Source organism: Rattus norvegicus, chromosome 6 (genome assembly GCF_021556685.1).
Source record: "Rattus norvegicus strain SHRSP/BbbUtx chromosome 6, alternate assembly SHRSP_T2T, whole genome shotgun sequence".
NCBI lineage: Eukaryota > Metazoa > Chordata > Mammalia > Rodentia > Muridae > Rattus > Rattus norvegicus.
The window spans coordinates 136,968,812-136,981,234 of NC_141539.1; the positions used below are offsets into that span (position 1 = coordinate 136,968,812).

At 44.0% G+C, this 12,423-nt stretch overlaps 1 protein-coding gene across 6 annotated transcripts in view; it reads right to left on the reverse strand.

The window, feature by feature from the left end:
- The window catches only part of Ppp1r13b (protein phosphatase 1, regulatory subunit 13B), a 73,373-nt gene that overhangs the window by 59,311 nt on the left and 1,639 nt on the right, over window positions 1-12,423 (reverse strand).

Genomic DNA, 12,423 nt, shown 5'->3' on the forward strand with positions numbered 1-12,423 from the left:
AGATAGATTTTATGTGTAAAATATGGTCTAGAATTTGAGACTCAGTCTAGGAATTTAACATATCACTAACACTTTAATTCTGGATGTTGAAATGCTTTGATGATAGAAAGGGTTAACTGTACTGAGTTGTCTGACTGCTCTGCTCAGCTCCTGGACATGAACAATTAGAGCCGCAGCTCCATCGTGTTCTACTGCACACAGCAATCTAAAGAGCATCAGCTCTAGACATCACTGACAAGGTTTCCTCTTTTCTGATGACTCAGGCATCATAAGGAGCTTTAACTATGCCCTGCGTGACCTGTAATCATGCCTCAGGTACTAACAAGTCAGGCTGCCTCGTAGACCTCAGATTATAGCCTCCTGGCGTGCTGAAGCCGTGCCACTGTATGACTTCCAGGCAGAGATGGAGCCCTGCAACTCTCTGTACCTAGCTCCCTAACCCTGGGAGGCTAGGTAAACTGCAGTGGTGCCACACAAGAGTGAAGATCCTAAGAGAGTTTAAAGAACTTTGACAACCATACTGATGGCTCAGTCGTCCTCTGTCTTTACTTCAAGAGACTCCTTTCTCCAGCTTTAACTGGAAGACACTCAGTCTACCTTAAAAGCTTCAATAGTAAATTTAGATTGAAGACGGAAGGTACTGTAGAGGGCAGTGGTGAACAGTGTGACTGCAACTCCCTGCCTCCACCGAACTGGACAATCACATGGTGACTTTACCTTACCACAGTAATATACTTACATTTAAAGATCTTCCCAGTTTCATGTTTTCCTCAGAATCCAATTCAAGCTCAGGCACTGGTCAGGGTTAGCCCTCAGACTCTAATCTCTGCCTAAGTTCTCAGCTCCTCCTCCTTCCTCTAGTCTCCTGCTCCAGTCACTTTTCCTTGTCATAAATTTCAATTCTGACCCTGGTCCTCTCTGACTTGCAAACTTTCCACTTGTCAGTCCTGCTCTATCCCCTCCACCTTTTTCCTCGCCCTTCTAGAACTATCTCTGACCTCCCACATCAATCAACACAGAAGGCTGGAAGACAGTGGTGGCCAGCACGCTCCCCCCACCCCCCAGCAGCTGGTACTTTGAATCTTTCAAGTGGCACTTCTGTTTACATCCTACAGGATGAGCTCATTCAAGCAGGGCCAGACCCTGCACATAATTAGTATATCCCAATGCTGTTGAGCTCATTCAGTAAACAGGACTTTCTGAAGGCCACTGGGGCCTTGCAATGTCCTCAGCACCGAGGACACAAAGGAAAACAGACTCCTGCCCTCCTCAGTGCCCAGAGATAAACACCAGGCAGGCACTGGCCTGAAGGAAGTAAAAGGCACAGTGTGGGAGGGGTGTTTCCTCTGAGGCTGTCTGGGAGGTGCCGGCTACCGGCTCCTATCAGAACCCTGGTGAACTGCACTAGTCTGGGTCTGAGTTGGTCTGAATATATTAGAACACTAGCCAAGGCAGGCAAGCTTTCATTTCTAACAGAAATGTTCTCTAACTATGTTCTCTGTGTTTTATCAGTTAGGTAGATGTTACAGTCTCATTCCAGCTCCCTCAGCAGGAAGAGCGGAAGCACACTGTGAGTGGAGTCTCAACTCTGTCCTATCTCCACAATGGCTCCTGGTTACAACAACAAACGTAAGAGCAAATGTTTACTGAGTGCTTATCATGAATGCTGATACTCCAGCACCTGACAACCACACAGCCATCTTAAGAAACGTGTCAGTCATTAAACCTATTCCAAAGGCGAGGAAGATAAGGCACAAAGATGTTACATTATTTATCCAAGGCCTCAGAAAAGTGAGTGGCAAAGCCAGAATCAGAAGCTACCATGGCACTGAGGCCAGCTTATAACCACCATGCTGTGTGGCTTTATACTAGTATTCCTCCAATCAGAATCTGCGGTAGGAGGATGCAAGTTCAAGGCCGGCCTGAAATATATAATATCTCATATACATATGATGAATACATATGAAATACATATGATATACACACATATATGATATATTTCATGTATATGACAGTGTGTGTGTGTGTGTGTGTGTGTGTGTGTGTGTGTGTGTGTGTGTCGAGCAGTACTTCAATACCAAGAAGAAAGCGCTCTATCCAGCCGATCTGGGAAACTTGGGTCAGTCATCTCAAGAACCTGTGTACACTAGGAAGTGCAAGGTGAGGTATTCAGTGCAGTGGAGATGCCCAGGGAGCAACACTCACGTCCAACACACAGCACTAAAAGCCACTGAATCTGAAAGGAAAGACTTGTTTACCCTGCATTTAGACCTTCAGATTTAAGAGTAAGATATTTCTGGAGCAGCGAACATCTCAAACAGCCCAAAGAAAACACATCGTCCTCACAGCCCTTTACACTAACTGCTTCGCTTATGCTCCATCCTGAAGGGAAGACAAATCCAGCTGCTGAAGCAGTAAGCCTGTTACCCTCAACTCCTGTCACTGTTCCTCCTCTTGCACACACACATGCACTCACATCCATACAAGCACTACACAAATACTCACACATGCACTCACTCACATGTACTCACTCACATGCACTCACACTCACATGCACTCACACACAAGCTCTCTCACTCACACACACTCACTCACACGCACTCACTCACATGCACTCACACTCACATGCACTCACACACAAGCTCTCTCACTCACACGCACTCACATGCACTCACTCACATGCACTCACTCACATGCACTCACACACAAAAACTCTCACGTGCACTCACACACATGCACTCACACTTACAAGCACTCATCTTGTACCCTATCAGATTACCTTTACTAGTAATTGAAACTTCTTCTGGACAGTCTGAATTAACTGGTCTCTTAACTGATCTTGTTACTTTCATTTTTTCCAAGGTATTTTCTTGATTATTACATTTTGTTTATTTCTGTATGGTAGGTGGGGAAGAGGTTGTGTGAGTGCCACACTACAACTGCGGAAGCTGGTTCTCTCCTTCACCGTGAGGGTGTTAGGGATCACACTCAGGTCTTCAGGTGTGGTGGCAAGTGCCTTTGTCCTCTAAGCCTTCTCACTTGGCACTTGGTTTCTTTTTCTCCTTCTCCACACACCTACCCTCCACTGGCTCCAGAATTACTCTTCTATAGTTTCCCAGCCTTTTATCTAAGATCAAATACAGCACATATCCTTCTACAGTGGAAACCTGATGGTTGCCGCACTTCCTGAAAGTCAAACCCTGCTCCTACAGGCACCCACATACACCCACAACGCGTTGACAATGCCCTGTAGTTCACGTCTTCCTTCCTTCAGCAAGTGTTTACAGAGTACCAACTACATACCAATTGCCAGATTAGGGAGCGGCCAAACAGAAAATAAAACAGAGTATTCCCGCTCTCCTCTCCTGAAAGGCAGAAACGGAGCCACACAAAACTGTTAAGAGCTGCAACTGTAGCAGGTACAAGTCGAGCATCCTATCCAAAATCTGAAGTCCAAAGTTCTTCAAAATCTAAAACTGAACATCAGTATGAAACACAAGTAAAAGACTCCACACCTGACCCATGTGACAGACCTGTCGAAATAGTGGAACATTAAAAATATTTACAGAACCTCCTTCAGTCTACAGGTATGATGCATATGGAACAACAAATCGTGTGTTTAAACATGAGCTCAATACCCAAGTCTTATATGTAGAGAAACATTCTAAGATCCAGGGGAACAGGAGCTAACTCTGAGATGCAGTCAGAGGCACTCAGATAAGGACACACACTCACTGCAGGACAAAGAAGAATTAGGTAAACTATTCTGAAAAGAGATGGCTGCCACAGTGCTGCCTTGTCACACTCTAAGGTCGCTGATTTACACACACTCGAAGTGGCATATAAAGAATATTCCCTCTCACTACAGAAGAACCACCACCCACACAAGTTGGATGGCGCAGCAGGTTTCTACTGCTACGATACAATGCCACATCCAAAACCAACTTAGGGAGGAACTGGTTTAGTTAGCTTAAAGTTTAGAGTCCATCATGAAGGGAAGCAAAGATAGGCACTCAAGGCAGGAACCTGTAGGCAGGAACTGAAGCAGAATATCACGGAGGAATGTTACTTATTGGCTTGGTTTCCACAGCCTGCTCAGCCTGCTTTCGAACTTATAAAACTCAGGAGCACCTGCCCAGGACTGGCACCATCCACAGTGGGCTGGGCCCTCACACATCAACTGTTATTAAGAAAATGCACTGTAGGGGTTGGGGATTTAGCTCAGTGGTAGAGCGCTTGCCTAGGAAGCCCAAGGCCCTGGGTTCAGTCCCCAGCTCCGAAAAAAAAGAACCAAAAAAAAAAAAAAAGAAAAAGAAAAAAGAAAAAAGAAAATGCACTGCTGACTTGCCTACAGGCCAATCTAATGGAGGCATTTTTTAAAATTGAGGTTCCCTTTTCCCAGATGTCCCTAGTTGTGTCTAGTTTGTAAGAACTGACCAGCACAGCAGGTAAAAATCACTCACTGTGTAAGCCGAGGACCTAAGTGTGATGCCCAGAGCCCACTGGATGGAATGACCCTGGAAAGTTGTCCTGACTGCTTCATGTGCACTGTGGCATTTACATACTACAGAATCTCTCATATTTTCATTCATTCATTCTCTCTCTCTCTCTCTCTCTCTCTCTCTCTCTCTCTCTCTCTCACACACACACACACACACACACACACACGCTCGCTCACTCACACATTCATACACTTTAAAAAAAAAGAAAACCACTACAGCAGGCTGTATGTATGCTTCTGAGCATTTACTATGTGCCAGGTACCTTTTATGTAAGTTAGGAGATCCTCCAATCCTAAACTGTTACTGTTATCTTTAATTTAAGGAATAAAGAATCCAGGCATGGTGGCACACACCCTTGATCCCAGCATTTAGGAGGTAGAGGCAGGAGAATTTCTGTGAGTTCAAGGTTTACCCAAGACCCCCACATGCTTTCCTAACACATAAAGTCACCTTAGCAATGCCTGAAGCTTAGAACTACGTCAGATACATTAAGGAGAGCCTGCCCCATTTCTTATAACAAGAATGTCGGGGTTGGGGATTTAGCTCAGTGGTAGAGTGCTTGCCTAGCAAGCGCAAGGCCCTGGGTTCGGTCCCCAGCTCCGAAAAAAGGAAAAGAAAAAAAAAATTGTCCCTCTCCCTTCACTGATGCTGAAGACACTACTACAGTTACATCACCCCCCACCTCTGCACCCCTCATGAACACCAGCACTTTTCCACCCACCCCCCACCCCCGTCTCTTCCCTCATTCACTTTGCTCCAATCACAGGTCTCCCTGTGTGTCCAGCATACTAGGCACACTCCCACTATGGGGTCTTTGCATCTGTTTGAGCTATGATGGCGACAATCATGGCATATGCTATCAATCACAGCTGTGCCAAATCTTCAGTTACCATTTCCTTTAAACATACCAAAGTACCAACAGCACCTTGCACTGAAGTATACACTCATATTTAAGATTTCATTTATTAATCTTAACAAAACTACTTCTCGTTTTTCAGGGCTTTCATTGTTCTTCATGATTTCAGGCCTTTCATTGTTCCTCATGATGTCACCACACATTCTTATTTTATAAAATCTAGTAGCAGCAGCTTTTGCTTATCAATTAGTATGTACAACAGTCAGAAAGCTATCTTTGCAGCAAAATAAAGCAAGGCAATCAAGCCAAGAAAGTGTCACAATAGAACCTGATTATACTACTTTTTGGGCCCCAGAAGCACACAGTCTGTGAAATAACTATGGCAACAGCGCTCCAAGGCACCATACCCCACCACACTTTGCTGAACAACCGTTCTCCATCTGGGCAAACACACAAAGATGCATGCTGACACCCAGTTATGTAACGTTAACATAATAGCCCAGTGGTATTTTAAGCTCTTGTCGTGTTTAAAGTCCTCAGTAACTACAAAGCGAATATGCGGCCACACACTGAAGGAGGCTAAGAAAAGGAAGACACAAACATAATGCAAGGCAGAGAAAACTACCACTCCTTACCAAGGACACTCGCCCTAGGAGTCTTTTAATGCCAGGCCCTACTTGACATAAGCATAAAAGAACGAACCTTTTTGCCAGATCCCATTTAGCGGCACCTCTGGCAACATGCTTTGACTACGGCAATCTCCCTGGTTTCTGGCAAAAGGACCAGGAGCAGAGGTGTCTGAGTCAGATCCTTTGTCTTTAGACCTTGCCTCGCCACGTAGCTTGGAGAACTTGGCCAAGTTTCTTTACCTCTTAAGGCTCACTTTGCACACAGACAGCACACAGCAGAGCACACGAGGACAAACACCACTTGCTGAGAGCTCACTCTCACCAAACTCAATCGTAGGAAGCCACAGAGCTGCGAAGATTCTGGCCTGAAGTGGAGCCTGGAGAAGAAAGAGTTCTCCTCTTAAACTCTGTTGCATGTGCAGAAAAACCACACTGGTAGCTTTTATACAAAACATTTTTGGCCCAGTGAAGTGGGGCTTAGTGGTTCAGAAATGCATTATGTTTAGGTGATCTTGTATGTCTGATTCTATCTGGGGGGACTTGAGCGTTATTTACTTAGAGTATAAAGTCAGGCTTATTGAGCAATCAACTAAATGTGCCAGCATCACACACCCGAGTCCTCCCGTCTGCTCCATCGCACCTCCTTGACCTCCTTGACTCTTGCCATGCAAGAGTTAGGATGCCTAGGTCTTTATGTGGACAAAATGAATGTCGGCTTCAGGGAAGTTTCTGCTCTAAACCAACTACCAGGCCAACCACAAATGCTTGGAAATTACCAGCTCATTGGACATATGAGAGGCTAAGGTCACAAGCCATTATAAGTCAAAAGGTCACAACATTACCAAGTAGGGAGTTAGAATCCAAGTCTCTCACATTTACTATTCAGTGCTGTGTCGCCCGTGGGACAGTTGGTGGTTTATAAGAGACCTACTCTGTATCTTAAAATATTTCTACGTAAGGGAAAGAAACATTGAAAACCTGCAATGTTTGTTTAATAAATGCTAACTACCACAAGTGAGCGCTACCCATACCTTACAGTGAGCATGCTCAAAGGGCTCCAAGGGCGCATTCAGTGGAACCAGGTGGTCAGACGGGACAGTCAGGTGGAGGTTAAGGAGCGCCAGCATGACCATCACCACCGAAGCATCCTCCTCACACAGAACACACTTCAAAGCTGCATCACTTCCTGCTAGCCTCCTTTTGGAAGGGGAGAGCAGCCTCAGTCCCACTCCCTTGGTGTGTTCTATCCTCCAAAAGCTCTGCCAGCTCCCAAATGTCACTCTTTTCACAAGCATCTGCTCCGCAGTGTAGGTCAGGCTTCCCGTTTTCAACTAAAATTTTTATTTCCACTCAATTTGTCTAGATATGGCCTCGGTATTATCAGCCCAATTGGGTCCTGTGGCATTCTTTAAATACCCTCTTTCCCTTAGGCACACTAAGTTTTTGCTGTTTTTAACTTCTATGTGTGTTTGCCTTTATGTATGTCTGTGTATCACATTCATGTCTGGTGACCACAGAGGTCAGAAAAAGGTGCTGAATACTCTAGAACTGGGGTTTCAGTTGAGAGCCTCTACTTGGGTGCTGGGGCTCAAACCTGGTCCTCTGGAGCAAAAGCTAGTGCTCATAACAGATAAACCATCTCTCCGGCATCTTAGGCAAACATCTTGTGGGGGCAGTGGTAGAAAATGATTTTCTTTTTGTTTTCCTGAAAATAATTTTTCATACAGCATATTTTGATGGTGTCTCTCCTCCCCCAATTCCTCTCATTCCCCCTCCCTATCCATCCAACTTCGTTCTTTTTCTTTCAGACACAGACACAAGCAGAAGTCCACGAAAACACCATTGAGTTCATTTTGTATTAACTACTTCTGAGCATGGGACCTGCCCTGAAGTGTCACTGATACACCCAATGAGATTTCGTCCCTTTGCTAATGGTCATCAACTGCAGGTGGCTTGTCTGTTAGGGGTAAACCCTATGTCTCCACTTGCCCTTCTCAGTGCTGGGACCCTGTTGGGTTTGTGTTTACGTGGGTCTTACTGTCTCAGTTTCTATGTACATCAGGCCTGTAGTTTCTGGAAGACACCTTTTCCTGGTGTTATCTATCTCCTATGGCTCTTAGAATCTGTCTGTCTCCTCCTCCACATAGATCCCTGAGCCCTGAGGAGAAGGGTTTGACAAAACATCCCATTTAGGACTGGGTGCTCTTGTGTTGTTCTCTCTGCACACTCCCCAGTGTGGGCCTCTGTGCTCTCATCCACTACTGCAAATACAAGCGTCTCTGATGCAGGCTGAGTGCAGCCCTGACTTATGGCTATCACAGCATGCCATTTGGAGTCAGTTTTTGCTATGTTCCTTTAACAGAATAGCTTGTGAGCTGTCTAGCCTTAGGTTCTCAGCCACATTAGCAGTGTTAGGTATGGGCTTCACCTCATGGAAAGTGGCTGGTTACACTCCAAACATCTGTGCCACTGTTAGACCTGTAGATCTTGCAGGAGGGTCACTGTCATAGGTCTTGGGGACTGTAGCTAGGTACAGTAGCATGCAGAGCACCTTCCAGTTCCCTGAATGCTAGCCAGCAGGGGCAAAGCTTCTCATCAGGTATCGGCTCAACCGCTCCGCGCTCTAGAGCATTAGTGTTGCCTTCAGTGAGGGGCCCTACCACCATCGAGTAGTAGAGAGGAACCAATAGCCTTGGCAGCAGCCTATGACGTTTGGGGTTTCCGTGGAACTGCTTCCCCAACAACTAAACAAGATGTACCCACTGCTGGAACTGGAGTTACTTGGTGGCATAAGAGATCTAGTTGGGGCACTGTCTCCCCTATTATTTGGTGACTCTATTTAGAGTTCTTTCATATATGTGTATATTTCAGGAAGATTTTAAGAGTAGGTTCCCATGTGGTTTTTGAAATGGCCTTTAGTGTTAGTGGTCTCTCTCCATATTCCCTTCTTGACCCTCCTCTGCCTTCCCTCTCTCTAATCCTACTCTTCTAGTTTCCTGTCTTCCCACAACACTACACTCTAGTCCCCTTCCCTGGGGGAGCCTTTCCTCCTTCCATAGGCACCTGACTCTGTGGACTGCAGCACACATTGAAAGCTCCAGGTATAAGAGAAAACGTGAAATGTTTGTCTTTTGATATCTGGGTTACTTCATTTGGGATTTTTTTTTTTTAGCTCCATCCATTTACCTGCAGTTTTCAGAAAATAATTTTCCTTAACAGCTAAGTAAAAGTCCACTGTGTAAATGTCCGCAATGCATCCATTCATCAGCTGATGGGTACCTAGGCTGTCTCCAGTCGGGTTATTAGGAGTGGAGCAGCAGTGAACGTGACCGAGTGAGGCTGTGTAGTCCTCTGAGGTTATTAGGGAAAACATCTCTAAAGGGTCATCCATTGACAGAGAAGTAGTAATTAATGACGGGAACATAATATAACTCGTTTATAAGGGAAATTTTCAAATCCAACTTTAAAAAGAGGACGTTGCCAGGTGTCGTGTTACACTCCTTCAGTCCCAGGGTTCAGGAAGCAGGAGCAATCTCTGAGTTTGAGGCTATCCTGGTCTACAAAGCGAGTTCTATGCCAGCCAAGGCTACATGGTGAGACTTTTGTTTCAAAACAAACATCCCCCCCCACACACACACACAAAGTAGAAAGTCACAGTACTTTTTTTTAAGTTTTATTTTCTGACACAAGGTCTCTTGATGTAGCTCTGACAGACTTGGAACTATGTAGGCCAGTGTTGCCTTGAACTCACAGAGATTCTCCACTTCCACCTCCCAAGTGCAGGGATTAAAAGTGTGTGCCATCACATCAGCCCAAAGTCTTGGGACTTTACACAAACGAACAGATGTCTTTTACAAAGACTCTGTCTGATGGGAACTTGGCCACTCTTCACTGATTTTCAGCAGCTGAGATCCGGTGCAGTACACAACCATCTGGTCAGTTAAAAGTCACCAGAGACCATCAATACACCTGTAAGTCTCAAATCTGCATTGCCCAACCTGTTAACCACTACCTACCTATAGGGGACAATGTATCAGTCCACTTGAAGTGTATCAGTCCACTGGAAGTATGCTGTAAATGTATAGTTTCAAGGGATTCACACAAAGTTTAATTTAAAAAAAGGAACTTAGGAGGCAGAAACAGGCGGGTCTCTGAGTTTAGAGAACCTTCTAATCTAAAAGAACAGCCGAGGCTACACAGAAAGACTATCTTGAAAACAACAATATAAAGTCTACCATCATATTGATGACTTAAGGGGTCACTTTTTAAAACTATAGTTCAGGTGACCAGTGAGATGGTTCAGTGGGTGAAGGCATTGCTATCAAGCCTGACAACCTGAGTTTGATCCCAGAGACCCATCTGGTGGAAGGAGAGAACCTTCTTCTGTAAGTTATCTTCTGACCTGCATACTTAATGGTGGTACTGTGCATATACAATAAATAAATGTAATTTTAAAAGTATAATTCAGATAAACACAGTTAACAAAAGGGTATGAAGAGAAATATTTTGGTAATTTTTATAGGACCTAGGATATCTTATACTGCATTTAATCCCAATGGGTATTACATTTTATCTGACAGTCCTGCTGCTTTTTACAACCACAGAATAAGAACCGATCTTTCTTTGATTATTCACGGTGATGATCCACATCAAATATACAATAAAGCCAGAAAAATCACATCTATACTTTGGATACATAGTGTAAGATATCATTAAGAAAGAAAGATGTGTTCTTAAAAGTTGTATTAAATTTACAATCTCCACCTGTGTTAACAGAGGAAGGACTCAATCATACAAGTAGTATCTTTAAAGGTAAAGAAAACACAAAATAAAAGACATAAAAGAGGGATTAAGAAAAACACCATCGGGGTTGGGGATTTAGCTCAGTGGTAGAGCGCTTGCCTAGGAAGCGCAAGGCCCTGGGTTCAATCCCCAGCTCCGAAAAAAAGAACCAAAAAAAAAAAAAAAAAAAAAAAAAAAAAGAAAAACACCATCGGTTTCTCAAAGTCTCTTTAAACAAAAGCAGTTTTAAACTAATAAAAGATCTGCTTTAAAAAGCACTATTTGAGTTTTTAAAGTAAACATCCCATTCTGCTAAACAAACATTTTAAAAACAAAATTTGTTATTGTAGACTGGCAACTCCAATTGCATGGATAGAAGTAAAAATGTCTGAGCCACCATATGGAAAAGTAACCCAAGGTTCCTAACAGGACATTTATAATTAAACACCATACAATGAATCATAAAAACCTGCCAAACATTTGATAATCTTCAATATTATTATAGTGTGGGTGCATTGTCACGGTAACTTTCAGGACTTCACTGAAACGGCTTTCAAAATTCCAAAATACCACAATACCATCTCGACATTCAGCCAGTAAGAAAAAGGAGGAAATAAGGTATATCCTGTAGAGATTAAAATGACAAACTGAAAACCCAAATCTATATTTAAAATGTAGTACGGCATGGCATTCTGCTTAGCACTTCTTCAAAAACGTCCTGGTTGATCTTTAGGATCATACTTCAAATACTGATGAGTTCTTATCCCCATTTTAGAGGTAATTCAGGCTCAACTCTGTCAAGGACACAATGCTTAAAAGTTCCAGAACAATCGTTTGACCCCCAGCTCTGATGCTCACTTAATGCTCTTTCCACTAACAGACAAACGGTTAAAAACATGTTTAGAACTCAACAAGCCTAACACCAAAGGATTTAAGGATCAAGTAGGTCAAACCTTAAAACTCTAAAAACACCAGGGGTTGGAATCAGCTCAAAAGGGGGGAGAAGAGATTACCAAGAAACAGGCAATTATTTCAAGGGGGGAGGTGGCTTATAAACTAATCAGCTGGGTGCAGCATTGCAGAACGACAGTATTCAAGTAAAAACGCAGAGAGACATATTTCCCCCGTTTCACGTAGGCTTCAAATTTTTTCCCCTGTGGATCTGGGATATATAAACTCAGTGGTAAAGCACTGGCCTAGCCCTGCAAAGCCCAGGTTTGATCCCCAGCACTTCAAAGAGAAACGAACAACAAAAAAAGCATTGTGTGTTACTTTATTAGTCTGAGATTTTTACTGAGTAGGCACTCAAAAAACAAGACGTCCAACTGGGTGCAACCTATGTCACGTTTTGTTTTTTTTAAACATCAATTAACGTATATACTTCACAAAAAGCCCACTTTAAAGAAATGAGAATTCGGCGTCCACCGCGGCTTGTATCGCACGCAGGTAAAGGAAAAGGCAGGGAAGGTGGCAACCCCAAAGACGAACGTCTTCCTAGCCAAAAGCATCCTCAAGAGCAGGACAAAGGCTCCAGCGACACACAACCCGCTCAACCTTAAGGGCACAGGGACATCACGCCAGGTGGAGCAAATGTACCCACGGGGAAGCCTCGACAAGGAGACTCCTAAGATGGCTCTCTCAATCCACGCACGGC